This window comes from Dermochelys coriacea, chromosome 3 (assembly GCF_009764565.3).
Source record: "Dermochelys coriacea isolate rDerCor1 chromosome 3, rDerCor1.pri.v4, whole genome shotgun sequence".
Classification (NCBI taxonomy): domain Eukaryota; kingdom Metazoa; phylum Chordata; order Testudines; family Dermochelyidae; genus Dermochelys; species Dermochelys coriacea.
In genome coordinates, this window is record NC_050070.1 from 157,975,324 (window position 1) to 157,999,955 (window position 24,632).

At 39.4% G+C, this 24,632-nt stretch overlaps 1 protein-coding gene across 7 annotated transcripts in view; it reads left to right on the forward strand.

The window, feature by feature from the left end:
• LCLAT1 (lysocardiolipin acyltransferase 1) overlaps positions 1-24,632 on the forward strand; it is a 209,723-nt gene that overhangs the window by 61,919 nt on the left and 123,172 nt on the right. Inside the window, exon 1 of one of the 7 annotated variants that reach the window (XM_043511646.1) lies at positions 17,360-17,365. The exons of the other annotated variants lie outside the window; for them this stretch is intronic. The gene's annotated coding sequence lies outside the window, so the exon portion shown is untranslated. Of the gene's footprint in view, positions 1-17,359; positions 17,366-24,632 lie in introns of those variants that run through there. 7 annotated transcript variants of the gene reach the window in all.

Genomic DNA, 24,632 nt, shown 5'->3' on the forward strand with positions numbered 1-24,632 from the left:
ATGAAATAAATTTAAGACTCTCTAAACTCTCTGCTTTTTGTTAACATTTTGTTAACATAAACCTTGGAGAAGAAGCTGTTTCTTACATGGCATGTAGTGGTCTGGACACTACTCAAAAAGAAAGAGGACTTGTGGCACCTTAGAGACTAACAAATTTATTTGAGCATAAGCTTTCGTGAGCTACAGCTCAGTAGCTCACGAAAGCTTATGCTCAAATAAATTTGTTAGTCTCTAAGGTGCCACAAGTCCTCCTTTTCTTTTTGCGGATACAGACTAACAGGGCTGCTACTCTGAAACCTGAACACTACTCATGATTCACACCTACACATGATTCATTCCACCACAATGAAGGCAGTTTGTGTATCCCTACTCACCCCTTTCTTCCTTGCAATTCTCATTCCCCTTGTGGGACCGAAAATTCAAGGTAAGAAAACCACTACTTAAAAATCAACACCACTCTCTTTTCAATTAAGGGCTGAGACAGCTGTTTGTACAAAGAGTTATTCAATTCTTTGAAACAAAAAATGGAAGAGCAGAGCTAACATTCCTGATATTTCTAAGGAGCAAAGCAAAACATTTTTTTAAGATAAAACAAACTTTTGAGATTTCTTTAAAAATACCTACAGTAAAGTCACTTTTTTTTGCATTAAATAGACTTAATTTGAATTACTTATTAGAATTTATGACAATGAGCAACTCTTAATATGTACACACAATTTAGTTTTATTTGTTTTCTGCAAAGAATTAGAGAGGAAGTTTCTTTTCACACAAACAGAAACCTCTATAGAAAAAAGAGACCTATCTTATTTACATTTTAAATATGTTAATGTTTTGCCAGAGCTTTGCTTGGTTTTGGGACATCTTTCTTTTATATATGTGCTTTTCTTGACACTTTTCACACTTTCTCCATGCCAAGTTGTCCTCTGGATGCCTCAGAATCATTTGCAGTCTATCTTGAATATAGACTCCCATTGGCTCTTACTTGCTGAAAAAGTTCCAAGTTGTTGTTCTTGGTTCATTTACAAGTTAACACATTCAAGTTTGGGGTGGCCTTGCTGAGATGGTACTCTCTGCTTTCTGCATTGTTGCTGCTGTAATTTAGTCTCTATTTCTGTTACAAACGCCACACTTCCAGAGGGTTTAAACAAGGCTACAATATTTTCAGAAAGTTATATGCAGGGCAGGAGCAATTACCAGTCGGGTTTAAGGATTTTGGTGCCCTGTAAGGATTTTTCTTTACTCCCTTACTTTGTCTCCTTAAAAGATAGGAATCAGTCGTAGGCAAGTGATCTTCAGCCACCTGGGCTGCTGTCTTGGATCCAACACATTGTGTAAACTATGCCTGTAAAGGATTTTAAAAAAAAAAAAATCTAGCTTCTGTTTTCTGCAGCCATGTTTTATAGGCATCTATACTTCAGTGCCTTCGGTTTACACTGTGAACTTTCCCCACAGCTGCATTGTATCAGACAGCAGGAAGTGTGATGAAGCCTGAGGTAGGGTCTGGGTTTTTTTGTTAACTTTGCGTGAATACTGTGTGTATGCTGTCAGTATGTCCAAAAGGCTGAAGCATGTGCTTGACCATTTTTTAATCATGGATGTGCTGGTAATGAGCTCCATAGTTAAGGATGGGTTCAGTTTTTTTACTTAAAGCAGAGACCGAACCTTCTGTGTTGCAGGAAGAATCTTCCTCAAATTTACAGCATGTAATCTATAAGCGACTGTTAATTTTCTTAATATTTTTAAGTAATTGTACGAATTAGTTTGAGTTAAAATTTTCTTAAAGGGCTTGATTTTAATTTTAAGAAATTACTCTTTTGAACCTCATGGGTTTTTTGGGCCCTTCAAACTAACACTTCTTACTAATTCTTCAAACTTTCCCTATAACTAGAATTCAGTGGAAACGCTGGGAAAAGGCATGTTTTTTGGGGGTGGGGGGGAACAATAGCCGGTAGAACTTTTTGTTTAATAATGAACAGTGTGATTTATAACTTTGCCAGGGCCAGTGCAGAAGCTTACCTCATTAACAGGTTTCAGTGTAGCAGCCGTGTTAGTCTGTATTTGCAAAAAAGAAAAGGAGTATTTGTGGCACCTTAGAGACTAACAAATTTATTTGAGCATAAGCTTTCGTGAGCTACAGCTCACTTCATCGGATGCATTTGGTGGAAAATACAGTGGGGAGATTTATATATACACACACAGAGAACATGAAACAATGGGTTTTATCATACACACTGTAAGGAGAGTGATCACTTAAGATGAGCTATTACCAGCGGGGCAGGGGGAGGAGAAAAACTTTTTGTGGTGGTAATGAAGGTGGGCCATTTCCAGCAGTTAACAAGAATGTCTGAGGAACAGTATAAACCTATTGTTTCATGTTCTCTGTGTGTGTGTATATAAATCTCTCCTCTGTTTTTTCCACCAAATGCATCCGATGAAGTGAGCTGTAGCTCACGAAAGCTTATGCTCTAATAAATTTGTTAGTCTCTAAGGTGCCACAAGTACTCCTTTTCTTTTTGAGGAACAGTAGGGGCTGGGGTGGGGGGAGAAATAACATGGGGAAATAATTTTACTTTATGTAATGACTCATCCACTCCCAGTCTCTATTCAAGCCTAAGTTAATTGTATCCAGTTTGCAAATTAATTCCAATTCAGCAGTCTCTCGTTGGAGTCTGTTTTTGAAGTTTTTTTTGTTGAAGGATAGCCACTCAGGTCTGTAATCGAGTGACCGGAGAGATTGAACTGTTCTATTCAGGGGACACCATCATAGGGCCTAATCACATCAGCCACACTATCAGAGGCTCGTTCACCTGTGCATCTACCAATGTGATGTATGCCATCATGTGCCAGCAATGCCCCTCTGCCATGTACATTGGTCAAACTGGACAGTCTCTACGTAAAAGAATAAATGGACACAAATCAGACGTCAAGAATTATAACATTCAAAAACCAGTCGGAGAACACTTTAATCTCTCCGGTCACTCGATTACAGACCTGAGAGTGGCTATCCTTCAACAAAAAACCCATTGTTTCATGTTCTCTGTGTGTGTGTATATAAATCTCCGCACTGTATGTTCCACCGAATGCATCCGTTGAAGTGAGCTGTAGCTCACGAAAGCTTATGCTCAAATAAATTTGTTAGTCTCTAAGGTGCCACAAGTACTCCTTTTCTTTTTTACCTCATTAAGTAGTATTGTTGTGACATCAGAGGTAATTCAGCCAGTCGCTGCCATTCCTCTCCAGTTAACTTACATGCTGCAGTTCTGTTGGGTGATGAAGTGATTCTGTGAAGTGATGGGACTGAACACGTCAAGAGTTCTCACTGGTAGATAGCGTGATAAAACTAAAAGATAAACTTGGAAATTGGTATACAAAACAATCATATTGCGTATCAGTTAAGGTTGGTCTCTATATAACATATGTAACATCAAACCATAAAAGCAAGGAAGTGAACAATTAAGACATCATATTGTAGGTACCATTTACTGCTTCTCTTTACTACTCAGAGAAAGTCTTCAATAGGACAATCAGCATACACCACACGTTGCAATCTTATATCTGCCTCTATGGGATGAGGGGAACGGGGTGGGCAGAAAGGAATATGGGGACTTGGGTACTAAAAGTCTGGGATCCTCACAGGAGCAGAGTCAGTAGTGTGATGTGTTGGGCTGTGTAGTGGATTTGACATTAGTGAAGTTTGTGTCAGTTGGTGGAAGGGTAGTGTGTATGTACTGTTAGATGTCTCAACTATTCATGTTCTTGCTTTTATAGGGGGTATAGAATCATAGAATATCGGGGTTGGAAGGGACCTTAGGAGGTCATCTAGTCCAACTCCCTGTTCAAAGCAGGACCAATCCCTAATTTTTTCCCCAGATCCCTAAATGGCCCCGTCAAGGATTGAACTCACAACTCTGGGTTAGTAGGCCAATGCTCAAACCACTGAGCTATCCCTCCCCTCCATGTTATGTTTTATAGGGGTAGGCACGTTATGTTTAGAACACCCTTAACTAATCACAGCCTCTTAATATTTTAGGAATCACTGAAAAATACCATCTCAGTTTAGTTTAAAAAAAAAATCCAAACAAGCCTCTTGCATAGTTTAAATCAATTGTCAAAATTGCCCACTTAAATCTGACAGTTATAATTGCTTGTGATCCCATTTAGTTATTTTACTGAAGATAATGTCTGTTTTAATCTTGTATCCTCTAGAGTACTAATTTTATCTTGTTTAAATATCTAAGTGCATTGTGTTTCAAAGATTAATTAAAATCGTTGTAGGCAAGGATGGGTGAAAATGGGGTTTGCTGAGGATCTAATCTTTTTCTTGCTTGATGAATGCCAGTGACTTATTTTGGAGAACATTGTATCCATGATGAAAATTTTATTTCACTAGTTGTAAATCTTAAATGTTGTTGGAAACCCTGTGCATACCAATAATTCACTTTTACTCAATTTATCTTCAAATATCTTTCTTGTCACATCAATTTTTATTCCTTTACAACCAATTCCACCACTTCTTTCCCTCATCTAATTCATTGAAAGAAGGGTGAAGAACATGGGTTTTTTTGTTGATCTGTGCCTCAGTGACTATAAATTAAGCTTCTGGACTGTTAATTGAGTTCAGGCTGATTGTGTAAAAGAGCACATTGTGCTGCTTCATATAATTGTGACCTAGTGCCTTTCCATCACTTTATCTTTTCCTTTTGGCATTGAGATGTTCCACTAATTCTGCTTTGTGCTAAGTCCATCCACTTCCTTCCCTCCTTGTTAACATATGGCAACAGCAGAAACAAATGGAAGCAATGATTTGTGGGGCAGAAAGTGGTGTTAAGTTGTTGAGTGCCAAATAATTTTAAATAACAAAAATTATTAAGTATACAGTCCAGAGAAACAAAAACAAGCAAGCATTAAACAATGGTTACTTACACTACAATCCCTTCTGTGTATCTTCGTAGAGAGCTTTCAACAGATTACACTGTAAGAGTGGGTCTACTGGGTGTGGCAACTCTTCTCAAGGCAAGTTGAGACCAAAGTATATTAAACCCCAAATGGGTATTGAGTCCTGTCTTAATGTAACATAGATAACTGAAACAGTTTATAAATGGACTAAGGAATTTAATTTAGGGGTTGGTGACTCCTGTCTGGTTTATCATGGATAACCTAAACAGTTTATAAATGGGCACAGGTAAGTGATTTTAACTATAAAACTGAAGAAACACTTACTTCAGTTGTATTTAAAAAAAAAAAAGGCCACTCAAGGATTAGTCTTGAGACTGGCACATTAATGAATATTCAATCTTAAATTCATGTTAAATCTTACTGTTTCTCTCTATTTATCAAGGTTAGCTTATGTCTCCTCTCCAGGATTAAATGGTCTAAACAATTTGGTGTTTGAGGAGAAGCTGTCGGTGTCTTTTAACTAGAATAGCTAGTCCATATCATGTTAAAATTATTAGAAGAAAAATGTAAATCCGAATCCCTTGGCAGTGCTTTTGTGAGCACCACTCACCAGGGATGGTGACGTCTCTGTGATGCTGTGTTGCAGAAGCAGTGTAAAACTGGAAGGTTGGTGCTGCTTGGGATGATGGATGGTGGCTTTTGATTCTTTTTAGCTGTCTTGCTTGCTGCTGCAGCTTACTTGCTTCTAGAGATAATCATTGCAAATGTAATAATACATAAGAGAGTTAAGGTATGAGAGTGCATATGGGTAGGGGAGGGGAGTGAGAGTGTGTCAGTTCAGGGGAATTTATAATTTCTGTAGTCTCACTGAAGATGGAAGGCATACCTCTTTCAAATATCAGCTGCTTCACATTTCATTATTTCAACACCTTCACGGCAGTCATAGTGGCATCTGTCACGGTTACCAGACTAACTGCACTGCTGAGCCCTCCTGGACTGTGAGAGCACCCCTTCCACGTCTAAAGCTTTGAGCTGTCACCTTCTTTCTAAGTGGAGCCATGTGATTCTCCCCCTTTCAGAACAGGCTTTGGGCTGCAGTCTCTAGGTACTAACTATGATTGTGTCAGCAGGTCCAAGTTATGTTCAGTACTTGCAGTTCTGTGCTATCTGGGAGTGGTTAACAGTTAAGCCTTCTTAAAGCAAACTATTTTATTTAGAGCCAAAGTGTTTAAAAGAAAAATACCTTTAAAAACAATAAGCATATATAAATGTCTAGCTCACAAGTTGTCTACCTGTCTTGCACATGGCAAGTGTCTATCTTGGGCTCCAGGGTGGTCTGCATTGTGGTGGTGGGATCTCCGCCAAATAGGGCATGCAGCACTTTGTAAAAGTGGCAGGTCTGCAGTTCAGCCCCTATTTGACTGTTTGCCTGCCTTGCGTTCTGGTATGCTTGTTGCAGTTCCTTTGCTTTCACACACCACTGCTGCTGATCCCTGTCATGTCCCATCTCCTGCATCCCCCATGCAGTCTGCTTATAGAGGTCCACATTTCTGTAGCTGTGCCTGCACGGCTTCTTCTCCCACAGGTCCAGTGTTTCAAATAGCATTATGTCACTGCATGCTACGGAATTTAGCGCATGGTAGCAGAGTCCATTCGTAAACTTTAGTGTGTGGGAGGCTAGAGCGCTGTGCATTCACACACTGGCTTGCCATGCATTAAGTCTCTTTCTGGACAAACTCTTAGAGGCACAGGACAAAATGTCACCATTTACTGGTGCACATTTAGATAAGTATTAATACTAGTTAAAAATGCCAGATCCATACATCCTCTTGGCCATTTTCTTTTGGCCTTGTCCACACGACAAACAAACCAACAACTCCCCCTTGGTTTATGTGTCTCAGTATTTAGATCATATGCAAAGAAGCCATCACTGTTTGTCATGGAATTGAAGCTATAGTGAGTTTCCTTCAGAAGTTTTGCTGTTGCTTCTGTGGCTGTTAGGTAACAAATCTATCATTTCTAATGACTGAGCATAAATGTCACCTCTTAAGCATAAATGATCATCAGGAAAATACTGCAGTTTACAGGGCTTTTGAAATTATTTTAAATTGGAACAAGTTTTAGTTTCAAAGTATCATGCATTTTAGCTTAATTTTTGAGCCTTATTCCTAATAGCTGGCAACCACCTGCCAAATTTCAAGTTCCTGCTCCAAAGCATAGAGCTTCTCAGTGCAACAGTTGTAAGAATGTTCTTAATGTTGGCAAAATAATTTCTTTTCCTCTGATACTATTTTTGGAAATGGGTGTCTGTCTCGGGTTTTGTTTCAGCTGACATGGAAAATTTCGGCCTGAACAGTGTGTTTGGCAAAGCAACTAAAAATAGGGTCTTATAATGGAAAATGTTAATTAAGGTGGCCTGCAGGAAGCACTTCCATCTGTACCAACATGCTTAGTTGGAGTGACCTGTGAGATCAGTGAAGATATCTTTAGTTATCTTTTCTATTCAATCTCTAAATTTTACTTGACATTGAAAACCATTCAAGCCCTGATCCTGCTAATGGCTGTACATTGACTTCATTGAGGCTCAGTGCCAGAGCCAGGGGTTTCCCCATAGAGATCTATTTGCAAAATTGGGGTTTAATTGCTGTTGTCACATGGTAAAGTAATAGGCAGTGGGAACTTAAGCTGGTTGCATCAGAAAGGACCAGCCCAATGGGCTTGCTTAACAGTAGTTCTTTTAAGTGTTCTTCTTATAACCCCTCCCCAGATTACTTAAAAATCAGTAAATGAGAGCTGGTTGGGTTTACAAAGGTGGGCTCTAGTATGACCAGTCTAAATCTCCAAATTATTAATTTATTAAAACACATGCATTAAAAAAATGAAAAAAATAAAGGTCATTTTGGGTACTTGTTTATGATCTTGAATTTTTGTATGGCAGAAGGGGCAAAGCTAGGTACCCAAATTCCATTGAAAGTCATTTGAGTAGGGTGCCTTATTCCCTTTTGTGCCTTCAAAAATCTTCCCTTCCATTTTCATGACTCTTGCACTTTTAGGCTACATGATAGCAGTCATAGTAGAATTTCCCATGACACAATTACAGCCCCAGTGATGGTTGATGGCTTTCATAGTCTGTTACACTGTCTGGGTGAACTGTGCTCAGACTCCTGGCTTCATTTTCTCCAGTTCTCTTGTGTTAATAATGCTGAGCATAGAACGCCAATCAAAACTGGCTTCACAACTTCTATCACCCTATTGACCTTCTGCTTAGCAAAGCTATTAAAAATAAAGTAATTCCTCGTGGATGTACCATTACAAAAAGGGGAGAAATGCAAGTTATGGTTTCACAAGCTGCCAGCCAGACATTCAAAATGGTCAAACATAGCAAAGACATTAGAATCTTGGAAACTCAAAACCTTAAATCAAGCTTAAGGAATGTGTGCTGGCTCAGATGCAATGTATGTAAGGGAGAGCTGAAGAGCCTTTACTGTTTTTGGGGACATTCGTTTTGACCTTTGGCATTAGGAATTGAACCAATGTGCTGAGCATCAAATTTAAATCTTTGCCTCAGACTAACTATGCTTTAGGGCTTCTTTGTATGTGTGTTTATCAATGAAAACTTCGTTCTGGCAGAACAGAGAATGGTAAAACTGCTACTTTTAATGCCATTACTAGGAATAGCTGTGAACTGAGGCTCTAAGGGTACTATGGTAGAGGGAAGAACTGCTTATTCTAATAGTTCTTTTAAAAATGTCTCCCATTAAAGATGATAGCTTTCTTTGACAGGGCAGCAAGGGTTGTGGATAGCGGGGAAGCAGTAGATGTGGTATATCTTGATGTTAGTTAAGCTTTTGATACTGTCTCGCATGACCTTCTCAGAAACAAACTAGGGAAATGCAACCTAGATGGAGCTACTATAAGGTGGGTACAAAACTGGTTGGAAAACTGTTCCCAGAGAGTAGTCATCGGTGTCGGTCATGCTGGAAGGACATAATGAGTGGGGTCCTGCAGGGATCGGTTCTGGGTCTGATTCTGTTCAATATCTTCATCAAAGATTTAGATAATGGCACAGAGAGTACTCTTATAAAGTTTGTGGACGATACTAAGCTGGGAGGGGTTGCCAGTTCTTTGGAGGATAGGATTAAAATTCAAAATGATCTGGACAAACTGGAGAAATGGTCTGAAGTAAATAGGATGAAATTCAATAAGGACAAATGCAAAGTACTCCACTTAGGAAGGAACAATCAATTGCACACCTATAAAATGGGAAATGACTGCCTAGGAAGGAGTACTCCAGAAAGGGATCTTGGGGTCTTAGTGGACCACAAGCTAACTATGAGTCACCAGTGTAATGCTGTTGCAAAAAACCCCAAACTTCATTCTGGGATGTGTTAGCAGGAGTGTTGTAAGCAAGATACGGAAAGTAATTCTTCCACTCTACTCTGCGCTGATTAGACCTCAACTGGCGTATTGTGTCCAGTTCTGGGTGCCACATTTCAGGAAAGATGTGGACAAATTGGAGAAAGTCCAGAAAAGAATGACAAAAATGATTAAAGGTCTAGAAAACATGACCTATGAGGGAAGATTGGGAAAAAAAATGGGTTTGTTTAGTTTGGAAAAGAGAAGATTGAGGGGGGACATAACAGTTTTCAAGTACATGAAATGTTACAAGGTGTCAAGGTTCCTTCCCCACTCTGAACTCTAGGGTACAGATGTGGGGGCCTGCATGAAAACCCCTAAGCTTATTTTTACCAGCCTAGGTTAAACTTCCCCAAGGTACGAACTATTTTACTTTTTGCCCTTGGACTTTATTGCTGCCACCACCAAGCGTCTAACAAATATATAACAGGGAAAGAGCCCACTTGGAAACGTCTTTCCCCCAAAAATCCTCCCAAACCTTACACCTCCTTTCCTGGGGAAGGCTTGATAAAAATCCTCACCAATTTGCATAGGTGAACACAGACCCAAACCCTTGGATCTTAAGAACAATGAAAAAGCAATCAGGTTCTTAGAAGAAGAATTTTAATTGAAGAAAAAGTAAAAGAATCCCCTCTGTAAAATCAGGATGGTAAATATCTTACAGGGTAATCAGATTCAAAACATAGAGAATCCCTCTAGGCTAAACCTTAAGTTACAAAAAGACACAAAAACAGGAATATACATTCCATTCAGCACAACTTATTTTATCAGCCATTTAAACAAAACAGAATCTAACGCATATCTAACTAGATTGCTTATTAACCCTTTATAGGAGTTCTGACCTGCATTCCTGCTCTGGTCCCGACAAAGGCAACACACAGACCAAGAGAACCCTTTTTCCCCCGCCCCGGCCAGCTTTGAAAGTATCTTGTCTCCTCATTAGTCATTTTGGTCAGGTGCCAGTGAGGTTATCTTTAGCTTCTTAACTCTTTACAGGTGAAAGGGTTTTTTCCTCTGGCCAAGAGGGATTTAAAGTTGGTTAACCTTCCCTTTATATTTATGACATAAGGAGGATGGGAAATTTTTTTTTCTTAATCTCTGAGGATAGGACAAGAAGCAATGGGCTTAAATTGCAACAAGGGAGGTTTAGATTGGACATTAGGAAAAACTTCCTAAATATGAGGGTAGTTAAGCACTGGAATAAATTGCGTAGGGAGGTTGTGGAATCTCCATTATTAGAGATTTTTAAGAGCAGGTTAGACAAACTCCTGTTAGGAATGGTCTAGATAATACTTAGTTCTGCCATGAGTGCAGAGGACTGGATTAGATGACCTCTCAAGGGTCCCTTCCAGTCCTATGATTCTATGAGTCTATGTCAGTGTTCCATTATTTATCTTTTTTAATCTTCTGAATTACTGTAAATTCTCAAAGTTTGCTCGGCTTTTTTTGTTGTAGAATAACATTGCTGGCAAAGTAGGAGAAAAACTTAATGTCTTGGTATGACATAGGATATGATTTTTAAAAGCTCCATTCTGATTGGGACTTTTTGCTTTAATGGCTTTAATTTGGGGGTCTTGGGATCTCGTCACTGTACAAAATAAAAGCCCGTCTATGAGAACTAGTTTGTTTCCTTTTACTTCCAATATACATGTATTATGATTATTTTGAAACAGACTCTAGCTGTCTAGAGGGCAAAAGCTGTAAAACTCTCTTTCAGTTTAAGGATAACTTATATTTACATTAAAGGCTTATTCATCTGAGGAAGAGTGACTTGCTTTTGGTAACTGTCAGTCATAAGTAGCTTTTTCCTCCTGTAGACTGACTGGACCTAGCTTTGAGCCTTAGATCTTCTATTATCTGCATCATAAAACTTCAGAAAGTGCCCTCATTCTTTGTGTGCCTGTAGGTTATTTAGAGGTCACTCGGAACTGACATTTAGTAAACATTGAGCTTTTTTGACTGTTTCCAACCTTAAAAATAAACACACCTTGAGGGTTAGTACAGTAGCTATTTTTGCTGTGGCTAAACCTCCTATCCTTGATGCATGGACAGCCAGGGGGCTCTTGCTTCCTAATGCTTGTAAAATGAAAGCTCACTAGGCCACAGTAACTTACAGGGTAGCCTGTGTAGAGTAGGTTTGTATTTCAAAAGCTGTGAAACAGATACTTGGAATTATTCATGTATGATTCTGTCGAACTTGGGCAGTTTTATATAGCAAAAGTTACAAGCCGTGTTTGATTAGTTTTTCCTCCCTTGGCATTTCTGTCTACTGCTGGTGAAATGCAGATTGTACTAGATTTTGTGAATTTATCTAAGAATAAAAATAGGCTTCTTTCCATAAATCAGTTTTCAATTGAGCAGTTGTATTCTCACCATAGGATTGCCAACTTTCTAATTGCATAAAACCAAACACCCTTGCCCTGCCCCTTCCCCGAGGCCCCGCCCCTACTCCCAGGTGGGCTCCAGGATGGGGCCAGAGATGAGGGGTTCAGGGTGCAGGAGGGGGCTCTGGGCTGGGGAAGGGGGTTGGTGTGCAGAAGGTGGTGCAGGTGCTAGGAGGGAGTTTGGATGTGGAGGGGGGCTCAGGGCTGGGGCAGGGAGTTGGGGTGTAGGCTCTGGGAGGGAGTTAGGGTGCGGGAGGGGGTTCCAACCTGGGGCAGAGGGTTGGGGTGCAGGAGGGTTCGGGGTGCCGGCTCCCAGTCGGCAGCGCAGTGGGACTAAGGCAGGCTACCTGCCTGCCCTGGCTCCACACTGCTTCTGGAAGTGTTGGCATGTCCCCGGTCCCACTCTGGCTCCTAGGCATAGGGACCAGGGGACTCTGTGCGCTGCCCACACCTGCAGGCACCGCCCCTGCATCTCCCATTGCCTGCAGTTCCCGGCCAATGGGAGCTATGGAGTCGGTGCTCTGGGTGGGGGCAGCGTGTGGAGCCTCTCTGGCTGTCCCTGTGCCTAGGACCCACAGGGACATGCTGGCTGCTTCTGGGAGCTGTGTGGAGCCAGGGCAATCAGGGAGCCTGCCGTAGTCCTGCTTCGCTGCCGACCAGACTTTTAGCAGACCGGTCAGCAGTGCTGACTGGAACCACCAGGTCCCTTTCTGACTGGGTGTTGTGGTCGAAAACGGGATGCCTGGCAACCCTAATTCACCACCTGTTGCTCTCATGTAGGCTTTATTAGCCTAATGAAAGGTTTTGAAGAGTAAAGGCAAACGAGAGAAAAAACATTGTACCAATTTGATCTTTTCCTAACTGAATTATCTACTTACAACATCTAATGGCTGAATTGCAAAGAATAGCCAGAATTCTTTGCCATTGGATAGAGATGTAATTGCTTAGCAGAACAAATTAAATATCCTATTGAATCTTTTATTGAATTATAGTAGTTAGAATAAGTCTTGGCAATCAAAGTGAGATGATACATTTTAAGATGAGGTAATATTTACTGAGGTTAGTCGTACTCTTTATTTTGTGCAAATATAAGCTAGTGTCTATGCTGTGGGAGAGAGTCAAAGATGCATTTACTGTTAATTATAAAAATATAGGACTGGATACATTTTTCTTAATCCTCTGCTTTATCTCTGATGCCTGGGTTTAAAAAAATTAAATGAAGTTAGTTTTAATGATGTGGCACGTGTTTATTCCATAGAAGCAGTTCGCACCACAGGGTAACACACTTGGTAGGCCTGTTTTGGAAAGGCCAGGTTTTAAAGAACAGGATCAGGAGTCAGATGTGTTGGAAAAAATGGTTTGAGGAAATTTGCGAAGCATCTTGGTTGCATTGTGTGAGCTGCTGTGTCAGTCTGTGTTTGTAAAAATCATTGCGTGTTTTACAAAAGGGCATGCTACTTTAAAATCATAGCACTTTGAGGATCTCAAAACAATATTCTGTCAAGTTCTCCATATAATTTATATCCATTTTACAGATATATGAACTGAGACACAGAGGTGAAGTTACATGCCGAAGTAGAGCTTGAAATGGAAACAAGTTCTTTCTCTCAAAGTGTTATATGGAATTCTGACATTAAAACATGGTGCTGTCTAGGTGCCAGTCTCCTGCTCTAACCCCAAGGTTAATAAAAGAGCTGGTCAAAAAGTTTGACAGATCAGTTTTTCACCAGAACATGCTTATTCAACAGAATTGAAACATTCCATGGGAACATGTCGACTCCGTTTAAACTTTCTGGCTGGTTTCTTGTCAGCCTGCCTCGTTGCCTGTCTCCCACGTGGCCTAGTTGGTGGGCAGCCAGTATCACCATATCTCTGGGTTGTCCGCCTGGTGGGCTGCCCAATTCCCATGCTCCTGGAATTGTCCACCTGGCAAGCTCCCTGGGATTACTGGGCCATATAAACTCCAAGGCTTTCTGGCTGTTTGCCTGGTGGGCTGTTGAGCTCCCCTGCTTCCTACCCGGCAGATGAGTGGAGCAGGCTGCCCCCTCAGGTGGCCATGGAACTGTCCAGAAATTTAAGAGGAAACCGGTTTTGGTTCTTCCAAACAGAATTTTTCTAAAATTTCTGTTCCATGAAAAATAATGCATTTCGCTCTTGTTCTGATTTGAAACTAATGTTTTTCAGAAATTCAGAATCCTCTATCAGAGGTGAATTTTGATTCCAGTACAGCTCTAGTTAATAGTTTCTGAAAGAGATGCTGGACTAAATAAACATCAGTTTGTAGCTAACTCACCTACTGCTGGATAAGATTTCTGTGGGAAGGTGCTGTAAATTGAGAGTGAATAGGGTTAGTGAAAGGGATTTCAGGCTTGCTGTCAAACTCTCTGGTTGGTTTTAATTGAAAATTGTGTGTAGTATTCGGGTACTTAATTAAATAACCTTTAGTCAAATAACTATTGACTAAAAAAAGGTTGCAATTGAATCCATAGTGTTCCCTGAATCAAGAGGATTAATAAGCAGACAGTTTTATTGCCAATGGCTATCAAACTGAAACATTATACTGACTGTTAAGAATTCATGTGAGCATTGTTGCCTTAGTAGCAATAAAGAACATTGTTTTGTTTATTTAGTGATGTAATAAAACTTGATTTGTCAATTGTGAAATTTCAGATATTTGACCTGTTTAGTTATTACATAAAAAGTGTCCTGTTTGTTGGGCAGTGTTGCTTGATCCATGTTGTAGGTTAAATCTTGTTTACAGTGAATTTGGCAGACAGTGAAGCTTAATCTGTTCGACTTCTAAAAAAAAATTTTTTTGTTTTTTAAGAACTTCAGATCATTCAGAAACTGGCAATGAAATGTGAAATGTGAGCTCAGACTTGACTACTGTGTAACTTCTAGCCACCTTTAATTTTAGAAGCAGATGAGCCATTTATTTTTAACCAAATAATAGGAATATATTTCACATCCTTTCCTCCCTTCTAAGCCATGGAATTCTTTACGCATCAATTCTGGTTTGTAGTAGAGAATAGACTTTTCAAAAATCCTGTTTTAAAACATTTAGGAAACATCTTCATAACAAGTTCTGGTTTGGCAGTCATTTCAGCTGTACCTTGAACAAAAATATGTAACTAATAGGCAAAACATGAGCCAAAGACTGACCACAACAGAATACCTCTGCTTTATATTATTATTTAAAAAAATACTGTTCACATTAAAATATTCTTAAGTGGTTCAAGAATGGATTCTTTTAAAACTGAAGTTTACAAAAATGCAACTGTTTTGGAAAGTTATTTCTGTCCCATCTTAGCAAAGAATGTTTAAAATTAACCAAAATGTAAAACAAAAATTATATTTTAGGAATTACTGTTGCCCGTTACTTGGAGACAGAAAATATTTTTGTTCTGCTGTGACAACAAGAATATGTGAATGACTCCAATAACTTGGAGTTCTGCCACAAAATAGGTGAAAAATTACAAGCGCAGTACCAGGGTAGCCTCTTTCTAATAGTGTGCAGCTTCAGACATGAATCATAACCTAATCCTTTTCTGTCCTTCTGCATATACCCCCACCCCACAAATGGAAAGTGATTTTGCAGTAAGCCAAAGCTTTTATGCATTACTGATAAATCAGAAGTGCTGAGAATATCATTCCTACCATAGAAAGATATGGTTGTCAACAGCAATAAAAAAGTTCTTTTCTACTTGAAAAACATTTAGCTGAGTAACGGAACATAACTTCCCTCCTGATCCTTTAACTCATGAAGCATGCATCTTTCTTATGAAGCAGTGATGATAATAATTGAATTATTTTTCTAGGTTTTTTTGAGCTTTGCAATTTTTAGTTCTTAAGTCAAAAAGAGAAGGGACAGGTATTTGATCATGTTTTGCAGTTACAAACTGATGTTTTTGCATTATTTTGTATCTGGAATTGATGTTTGTTAAAGGAAATGGGTGGGTAATGTAGTTCTCTGGGCTAAATATATATTTTTTAAAAAGAACAAGAGAGAGGCCCCTCTCTGTTGCTGAATGTTAACTATCTGAGCCTTGTGTTGACTGCATTTTCAACCGGTTTTCATAATGATGACCCATGCAGGTACTGTCTGGGAAAACAAATATGCTCCAAATCTAGAAATGCAGTAGACTGAGGCTCCTAATGCAAAGTAACATCAAAAAGATGGTTGATCTTTTTTCTAGCTTAGTTGACAGGTTTGTTATGGGTTTATTCTATGCCATATAAACCCCTTTGGTGGGAGAATCATTTATTAGTATCTGCTGAAGTGTTGCCTTTAGAATTACAAATGTAATGCCTTAGGTTTTTGGTGGTGAGGGAGTTTAGATATTCATGCTTTCCATGATTTTGTAACACACATTATCTGGCCAATTTAAAATAGTGGTTATAAACTTTGCCTTGAATTTGCCTACTAGTTTTATACCAAATGTGGGTGGCACATAACAGTTCTGTATTTTTTGTAGCCAACTTGTTTTTGCAATGTAGCAAGAAGTTTGTGTGTAAGTGAGAATCAAAGATTTTGATAACCAAAGAATAGATTCCTAGTAAACTTACCACTCTAAGTTGAAGTAAGAATTTGATTCGTATTTCTTGTATGGTGTGTTGTAGCCATGTGCGTCCCAGGGTATTAGAGAGACAAGGTGGGTAAGGCAATAACTTCTATTGGACCAACTTCTGTTGGTGAGAGAGACGAGCTTTTGAGCTACACAGAGCTCGTCAGGTCTGGAAAAGGTACTAAGTGTGTCACAGCTAAATACAAGCTTGAACAGATAGTTCAGCATAAGTAGTTCTCACATATTTTAAGGGACTATTCAAGGAAAAGTTTGCCATTAACACCCCTGGAGTCGCAGGAAAAAATGGAGGTTTAGTGGGTGACAAATTGTTGTAATAAACCATAAAGCCAGTGTCTTTCAAAACCATGATTTTTAGTCTCTAGCAAAGTTATGAATTTCAGTTTCCTGGCTTGTCTTTTAAAAGAGTTATGCAGGTTTCTTTTGAGGATGAGGACTGATAGGTCAAATATAGAGTGATCATTTTGTGAAAAGTGTTCACCCACAGGTGGCATGATGTTTTTGTCTTTTATTATTTTCCTGTTTGAGTTTGAGAGTGTAGTGTTTTGGTTTTAGATTGGACAGAGAAGCTTTGCAGAATGCTAAAAGATTGTCTGCCACCTTCAAATGTTTTGGGTTTATACTTGCTGCCTCTATGCCACTTCCAGCTGGTCGGAGAGATTTTATCCCAGATCTCTATCTTGTAATAGTCAAATCACAAGCTCACATGGCTGATTAAAAATATCCATTTTGAAATGCACACCTGAAAGCTTTAGTTGAAATTTGAAATGCTAGATTAAAATATTTAAGGCTTTAAAATATTTTTAGGAAGTATGTGGAATGCTATATTTGACCTCCCTGTCCTCATCCTCAAAGGAAACCTGCACAATACCTTCAAATGATGAGCCTAGGAGCTTAAATTCAAAACTCTGCTAGACACCAAAAATCATGGACTCAATAGAGATTCTGGGCAGGTATACATTCTAGATTTACAGCAGCACAGCTGCACCACTGTAGTGCTTCTGGTGAAGATACTCTAAGCCAGTGGTTCTCAACCTGTGGCCCAGGGGCTGCTTGCGGCCCAATCAACGCACAACTGCGACCCATGTGACATCCTCAGGGCCATACAGGTAGTGTTGGGTGTGGCCCACAATGGTAAATAGGTTCAGAACCACTGCTCTAAGGGTGTGTCTACATTACTAAGTTTTGTTGACAAAACTTATGTCAACACCCAAAAGTCAACAAAACAAAAATTGTCAAAGGGTGTTCACACTTGCTCCCTCTGTCAACAGATCATGTCCACATTGGGGGACACTATCATCGACAGGGTGAGCAATGCACCGTGAGTATGTATTCCCACAGTGCAGTGTTGTGGGAAGGAAGAGCTGATCATTGCGCATCTTGGGATTCTCTCCGAGTTCTCCCACAGCCCCCTCAGCTGCTGAGAGCAACATCATGAGTAGCTCTGTGAGCTCTCCATGCTGCTATGTTCCTAGTGCAAGGCAGAACAGGAGCATTCCAATGTTCCCCAAAGGGAGCTTTGAAAGGGGAGGAGCGCATGCCTGCAGGGTAGCAGATATCAAAACACTGAGCAGAGCAATCAGGGCAGGCATTGTGGGATACTGGTGGAGCCAGTTCTGTGGACAAAACAATCAGCAGTGTCTACACTGGCTCTTTGTCGGCAATAAAGGGAAGAGTAAAGACAAAAATCTCTCGTAGGGGTGGAAGTTTTTTGTCGCCAAAACTGGGCGTTTTTTCGCAATAAAAGTCCCATTGTAGTGTGTACGCTCTTGCTGTTTTGTCACCAAAAGACCGTTTTTGGGGACAAAACTTGGTAGTGTAGACAAGGCCTAAGCTAATGGGAAAGAGTTCTCCCATCAGCTTAATAACTCCATCTTCACGAGAGGCGGTAGCTATGTCGGCCGGAGACACTCTTCCATCGACATACCGCTGTCTACATTGGTGCTTAGGTCTGTATAACTACGTCTCTCAGGGATGTGGATTATTCGCACCCCTGAATGACATAGTTATACTGCAGTAATTTTGTAGTGTAGACCAGGACTCTAGTTTGTTTCATCACAACAGTCTATAACCTATTAATTCTCCTTTGTCCTATGACTGTATTGCCTTGTCTTTTCATTGTGTTTTAATTATGTTGATTATTTATGAATCCCCAAGTGACAAATTAACAATCTGAGGTTTGGAAGGTTCTAGTCCCAAAATCAGATACAGTGTTGTTAGAATTAATTGTAAATTGGGAATCCTGATATGTATGGTTGCAACATCTTCACACTTAAGAAAAAGATTCAGAATTTTCAGTAATTTTATTAACACAATTAGCAAAATCACAAACACTCCAGCCCAGCAAGGTAGATAGGGATAATACAGAAAGAGCATCTAAGCGTCATATACTCACATCATCCCTTGCAGAAAAACCTAAAGTGTTAGTTGTCACGATCATCATCATCATCACCACCACCACCACCACCACCACCACCACCAGTGGTTGTCAGCCTGGTATCTCCCATGGCACACAGGCCGGGATACAGCTTTTATAATGTGTTATGCTGATGCAACTATGCCTAATGCACATCCTTTTCCTTATTTGGACTTCCAGACCCCACTGATGTTGGGGTGCCCTTCTCCTATAGGTTACTAGAATTTTTACCTCAAGCTTATTAGCATATATATTAATTCGTTGCCATGGCATTCTTGTGGTTGGACATCTGCTGGTGTTGCTGTCTTAAAATATTCCAAGCTGATAGCAACTGGCATCTTGTGCCATCTTCCTGTCAGCAGTTTAGTCATTACAGTATTCTTTCTTGTTATACCTTATGATCTAGAATTACTTGTGGCTAGCTGCTTATGCTAAGGCTTTTTAGGCCTTGATTAGTTTAGCTAAGCTATTGTCTTACAGTTCTTGAAGCTTGTAGGCTCATTACATTACTGCCTTAACTTAGACCTATGCCTTACCTAGCAAATACCTATTCTATGGGCTACGCTGCAGTTGTATTAATTGCCCAGTTCATTTTGGTTTCTTGCAACGTGTTAACTCCTTGTGCTTAATGATCTTTTCCACCTTGTATTTATCTGTGACCTCTGATTACCTTTTCCAGACCTGAAGAAGAGCTCTGTGGAGCTTCTCTTTTGCCAAAAGATGTTGGTCCAATACAAGATATTATCTCGCTTACATCATCTCTCTCAGAGAATCGGGACTCTTTTTAAGCACTATAACTTTGTGAAAAGAAAATTCCCCTTGTCTACTCTAACTTCAATTGTTGAAACATTCTCTGGTGTTCTTGTACTTTGCTATGTTGTCTTTCTTTTAATAGTCCATTGTCTGTTGTGTGATCACACAGTCTGATAATATTGGCTAAACCAAAGAAATGTAAAAGATTTTCAAAACTCTAAGGGAATACATTAGAGACTTGTTTTCTATTGCTTGCGTGCCTATTTCCTGCTACTAAATGTGATCTAAAGAGGCCGTACTCTATCTCTGTTCTCAAACAGAAAGAAAGTTGAACTGGAGTTTGGGATGAGCATACATATCAGTAATTTCAGGATAAAAAGCATATGAATGTTCTAACTCCAAAAACAAGTATTATAAATTCATGAAATTAAGATATAAGGTTAAACTAAGAAGAAATCCAAACATGTAAAAGTCGTGAAAATTTACCATTAAGGTATCCAAATGATCTTAACTCTGCCTTGTAATGTCACCAATCGTACTTTCTCTGTAATATCCTACAAACCTTAACTAAAAAATAAGACCTTTTCTCATGTGATTGAAAGTAGATCTACATGGCAATTAGACACCTGTGGTTGACCCGTGCCAGTTGATTTGGGCTCACAGGGCTAAGGCTAAGGGGTTGTTTATTTAATTAAACAGCCTATTAGGCCAAGCCCCATGAGTCCAAGTCAGCTGGCATGGGCCAGCTGTGGATTTTTAATTGCAATGTAGATGTACCCTTAGTGTTTTACAGAATCTTCTCCATAGATTTTAGTATGTGTTGTTTAAGATTAAGGACTCTTTTTTATGGATCTAAGAATTTTATGTTTTGTAAAGCCAGTAAAAATATGCAGTGACCAGAGCACTTCCATTGTCTCATCTTTCCTTTTTCTCTTTTTGATAACATCTTAGAAATTCATATTCGGTGTCTGAAGAAATATTGAAAATCCCCTATTTATATAGAAAGCTTCCCATCAAATATTGTAGGGCCCATTTCTGTTTTAATTGATATGATCTGACAAGATCAAAGAGCAAAGTGGTATGGCTGCAAGGTCTTTCTTACAGGCAAATATAGATAGAAACCCTGGGGTTTTGATCAATGTCCTATCCATGAATAAGGTAAATTTACTGTCTCAGATTCCATAGTTATTTTTCATCAATAGCAAATAGTAACAGAACCTGTGAGCTAGATTGCTCATTCTGAACTGAGTTCGGATTCTAATGTAAGCAAAAGCCTTCTTTGGAAAATAATTGTCTGTTCTCTACCTGTCCTCTATCATTTGCACTATATTGTCTGTGGGGCTATAGCCAGATGCCAAGAACCATCCTAATACATTAAATGAATTTGGAAAGAGAAGCCTTCCCAAATTTTAACCTCCAATGATATTTTGTGCAGGAATTTGTATAACCATAACATGAATAGTCTGAGTTTTTCTTTTAAACTTTCTATGCTTACTTGACTTGGAAGCTTCAGCAGAATACTATCCTTCAGAGGCACTTTTTGTGTATTCTGTAAACTACTAAATAAGACATTTTTGCCACCTACATACCTTGGTACTTCTAACAGTAAAACCTCTAATTTATGACTGCAAATATATTTTGCATAGTATTTGACATACATATCATCTTAAATTCCATTCATATTCAAATCCTACTGGAGGCCCATTGATTTCAGTGGGTGTAGAATCAAGCTTGTAGAATGGAGCAGCTGAAGTAAGTGGCAGAAGCAGCAATACTAGTTTTGTACAGCGTGTTTGGTAATGTTGTTGCCACATACTAGGGCCCTACCAAATTCACGACCATGAAAAACATGTCACGGAACTTTCATGGGGGAGGCCAGCGTTTCCCAAAGTGGAGGTCCTGACCTAAAAGGGAGTTGCAGGGGGATCACAAAGCTATTCTCGGGGGGTTGTGGTCTTGCAATCCTTAATTATAAGGTGACTTCAGACCCGGGCGGCTGGAGACTGGCGGCTGTTGGCCGGGCGCCTGGCTCTGAAGGCAGCGCCTCGCCAGCAACACCTCAAGAAGTAAGGGTGGCAATACAATACTATGTCACTCTTACTTCTGCGCTGCTGCTGGCAGCGGCTCTGCCTTCAGATGTGGGCTACTAGTCAGCAACTGCCGCTCTCCAGCGGCTTAGCTCTGAATGCAGCACCGCCGCCAGCAGCAGCGCAGAAGTAAGAGTAGCAGTACCACCCCCCTCCCCCCACAATAACTTTGTGATCCCCCAACTCCTTTTTGGGTTGGACCCCTACAATTACAGCACCGTGAAATTTCAGATTTAAATAGCTGAAATCATGACATTTATGATTTTTAAAATTCTATGACCGTGAAATTGACCAGAATGGACTGTGGAATTGGTAGGGCCCTACACATTATAGATAAATAGAATCCAAGTAATGAAATAAAAGGCTTTTTTGTCCCTTTTAATTAGGCAGCTTCAGTGGACTTCAAAATCAGCATGTGCTTTGTCTGTATAAACACAATAAAGCATACTGAAGGGCAGAAAATGTTGAGATGTAGGTACCGTTTTAGTGAGGATTTCACTTCTATCAGTAATGGGTAGTGGTTGACTGTAGTCTTCATCTAGAAAAGTATACCTGAAGGCAAGAATAGTATCTGCATAATCCAAAAATGTTTTGATGGGAAAGTTCAGGACTTCTCCTAAAATTTTAGAAAGGGGTGGGACTAAGCCAACAAATTATCTGTTCCAACACTAAAGAAAATTGGAAATAAACTGCTGTTTAAATGGTTGAATTTTTGGAATTTTTCTACAGGCTGGCGAGAGAGGGACATGTAGTTTCCACCCCAAGCAATCTTTCTACTGAAAGAATAGTGAGGCCACTGCCTCTTAAGTATTTGGGGGAAATTTGAGTTGACGCCAGCTTCATGGCACACTGGCGTATCTCTGTGCTTGGGGAATCCCTAGCTGTCTGCTCTGGGCAGCTTTAAGACCCTTTGTGCAACTGGAAGAGTGTGCAGGAGACGTAGCAAGGCTGAAGATCTGTCTCAAGGTCTTTAATTTCATTGTCATGTTGCTAAGGGAATCTAAACCATACAGGGGACAAGGCTCTTAACATTCAGTAAGCTTTTTCTTTTTCCAGTCCAACTACAGTTAGCATGTTTACTTCTGCCTTCTCACCTCTGTGTGTGTCTCTCTCTAACCTTTCTTGCTTTCTGTATTTTTTTTTTCTTTCATTCCTTGCCTTCCCTTGGCTTCTTTAATTTTCCCATCTTCCCCCTGCTACCATTACTTCAATTTGTTCCCATGTAGCTTCTTCAAAAACAGAGAAACTCCATAATACAGTGTAGATGGGGAGATGCTCTTGCATGACAGTGCTGTTCAGGTGATAGATACCAGCAGCAACAGTTTACAATTTGAGAATTAATCCTAAATTGTTTTTTAATTGATCTTGATCATATGACTGGGCATACGCTCCAGGAAGGCAACCTCAATTTAGAGTTATTTCTCAGGATACGCCTGCTTGAGTGAGTGAAAAAAAATTCTGTGAAACTGTGGGTCCAGTTCAAATAATTGAAGGTGACAGAAGAAAAGGTCTTAAATCTGGTCTCTGTAGAATTTTAGAACAACACCATGAAATACCGAAGCTCAGTTTGCATGCATGACCTTAACTCTGCCCTCTTTTGTAAATGCTTTATGACAGTCCTTAATTACATGGTCACTACTTTTTCTCAAACGCAACATAATATGCAATTTTATAGCCTTAATTAGATATATGTAGCAGCTTGTAACATTTCATTATTGTATGCTTTCAGTATTGTCACTGTCAGAATAGTGCCACTGTATCTTGGACATTTAATATGAATTCTCTTTTCGCAAAGTATTAAAGATATGCACTTTAATTTTGTCAGCACAACTGTACTGTGGTCATTGTTAGGTTTAGTTCTAGGCGTCTGAAGCTTTAATTAGAGGTTGTGTACAGAGTAAAGTTTTACCAGTTGTAGAGATATTGTTGTACAGGTTTCTCACCCTATCCCCACCTCCCAGTCCCCAGTGTAGATACACTTATTCCAGTAGAAGAATGGAGCTTTTCAATTTAGCTTAAACCCCTTCTTAAGTGATATAAGCTTAAAAAAAGGGCACTCCTTTACTGACAACTGAGGGATTCTATCAATTTAATTTATATTTATTTAAATTCACATCTTGGGTTATACCAACATAATTTTCTCAGGTAGACAAGGCCTTAGGTAGTCTATATATGTCAGCAAATTTTGACTTTTACTCTATTTTATTCAGTAAAATTTGGGATAAGTACGCTTTTCAGTGTACTCTTTTTAAAATATTTTATTTATATATATAAAATACATATGTATGTTTATATATAAAAACAACTTTCATGAACTCTGTTTTTCTGGTATACACAGGGTAGGACGCAGTGTTACTTAGGTTACTCATTTGTCCAAAGTAGCAGAGCTAAGATTGGGCATGCAGTCTTAACTTTTGGCATTTCCTAACTTCCGAGTGCTTTGCTGTGGAACCTTAATGTTTGATTATTATTGCTGCTATGGAATATAAATCAGGCTTGAAAAGATGCTTAAGATCAAATATGTGTATTGCAGTGTACAAGGCTTAATGGCTTACTTTTCCATTGCTCATTTTAAAATTGAAAGGTCCAGCTTCCTATTTTCCTTATCCTAAGTGATTGTCTGTCTGAGCTCTTATAATTCCTAAAACTGCCTAGTGGAGAGGAATTTAGTAAAGTGGCTGAGAATTCTGACTTCTACTTAACCTTTCATCTCGGAAACAAACAGTTGGTCCTAAATAGCTGAAAACAGACTATTTTTAGATTTTAATTTAGACAACATTTCCAGATTTGTTTTGTCATAGCATAGTGTCTGCTAAGTTGGAAAGGCTTGGAGCCAACAGAAACCCTTGGGGTTTGCATTGATTGTTCTACACTAATCCATTAAGAATCTCTCTGCATTATATATTTTAGATTTATAACAAAGTAATAGCATGGACACTAGAATATTTTAAATCTAGACTACTGATTTATAAAACCAAAGGCCCTCTTCTGTATGCAAAGATCAGAAGTTAGCTATAGTGAGACATTGCAACCTTTGATGATGATTTTCTTCATCTGATGGTATAATCTGGAAAATAACTGACAGGACCAGTAGAAA